Here is a 1,693-nt window from a genome sequence, read left to right as displayed (position 1 = left end):
TTTCTGATTTATAGTTTGTATTATTCTGAATTTGGAAAAATTTTATCTACAAAATACTTTAATAGCATGTTGACACACACACACACACACACACACACACACACACACACATATATATATATATATATATATATATATATATGTAGGATATTTAACAAAGTGTGAAATACTATGAGAACAAATCAGAAAAAAAAAAATTGAGGCAGAGTTCAGAAACTACAATACAAACATAAAATTTCAAGATGGAATCTGAAAGTAAAAAGTGTAGATCAACTTGATATTGATTTTATACTAGTATCAATCAGTATTGATACTGATGTTACTGATATTATCGATATTTCGTCCACCTCTAAAAGTCTCTTGCAAATTACATGAGATTGGATGAACTTTGACCCAAGAATTGCAAACAGATACAATGGAATGGTTTAGATCAAAGTTTAGACCTAAATATGTGCTAAGACTTGAAACAAGGGATTTTCACAAATGTTTTACATCTGACTAAGGCTAACTGATCTTGCAGAGACTAAACTCACAAAAAACGCTATTTATAAAAGTGCAAAGTTGGTAGCAAAATACCCCCAAAATACATTCAGTTGTTTTTACATTGAAAGGTTGTTCTAAAGTAAAGAGTCTTCACTGCTTTGTGTTGGTCGCTCACATTAAATCCTAATGAAATTCAGTGAAATCTGCAGTTGTGAGGCAACAAGGTTGCAAAGCACCATAAATATCCCATTGCGCTTTCGCATGGCTTAAACACTGGAATTAACTGATCCTTGTTTTTCTAGCCTATTTTTGTCTTTTCTAATATTCAAAGAGTGAATTCCTTATCACTTTCTCAACTCCAGAAATCTCAGGTAGCTTAGCTGCTCGGGATACAAGTAAACAACTGCAGTCAAGAAAACAATTACACCATAATTTGTGACCCTACAAGGCTCCTAATTTACCCCAGACGGAGTCTATTTTTGGTGCAGGGCTTCCTAAAAGCAGCAGCAGCTCAGTGTAAACTGCATTAAACGCGAGGTAATTAGTGTGCAGAGAGGAGACCGCAAACTACTAATTGCGCTGCTCGTGCTCGCAACCTCCAGACTGCTCCAACCCACCTCCACACACGGCGTGGGGCCCGTGTCCGAACACGGAGCTCCAAAACAGTAATTGTCAGCCGGGAAGAGACACAAAAACAAGTCTGATAGCTAGCATAGCAGGCCAAACGGTTCGGACTGTTCACGAGGCGCTGCACCAGCCGAAGCACATTTACATACGTGAGTAAGCGCGTGACTTGACTGAGCGAGAGCGTGTACGTGGGTGAAGTACGTGGGAGCTTGTAGAGGAGTTTGTGAAGCTTCTGTCTGTTTCTACTTCTTTTTTATTTTATTTTTTTACAGGCGCTGATTCACTGCAGGGCAGCCATGTCCGGGCTTGATTAGGACGTGCCGGGTCCCGCGCGTTAGGAATGGAGACTCAGTTACGGGATCACGCAGAGGCTCCCTGAGGCTTAGCAGGAGTTGCCGACGCAGACAAAGTCAGAGAATCTGCGGTCTCTGAGGTCGACAGTAAAAGCTGCATGTGAGAGTTAGCCCCCAGAAACTGCTGGTGCTGCAGCTTTTCTCTGAGCCGTCACCCATCTGTGAGGATTTAAAAAAAAAAAAAAAAAAAAAAAAAAAAAAAATAAATAAAAAAATAAAAAAAAAAAAAT

The 1,693-nt window shown here is 39.5% G+C and overlaps 1 long non-coding RNA gene across 2 annotated transcripts in view; it reads left to right on the top strand.

Moving 5' to 3' along the window:
- The first annotated feature begins 937 nt into the window (after positions 1–937).
- LOC106954817 (uncharacterized) overlaps positions 938–1,693 on the top strand; it is a 7,360-nt gene continuing 6,604 nt past the window's right edge. The window contains exons 1-2 of one of the 2 annotated variants that reach the window (XR_001426429.1): positions 938–1,259; positions 1,383–1,624. This is a non-coding gene — a long non-coding RNA (uncharacterized LOC106954817). The remainder of the gene's footprint in view (positions 1,260–1,382; positions 1,625–1,693) is intronic. The other variant, XR_001426428.1, reaches the window with a different exon arrangement.

This window comes from Poecilia latipinna, unplaced genomic scaffold, assembly GCF_001443285.1.
Source record: "Poecilia latipinna isolate Pla-1442-1.1 unplaced genomic scaffold, P_latipinna-1.0 Scaffold683, whole genome shotgun sequence".
Taxonomy (NCBI): domain Eukaryota; kingdom Metazoa; phylum Chordata; class Actinopteri; order Cyprinodontiformes; family Poeciliidae; genus Poecilia; species Poecilia latipinna.
This window is presented reverse-complemented; position numbering and strand designations above follow the sequence as displayed.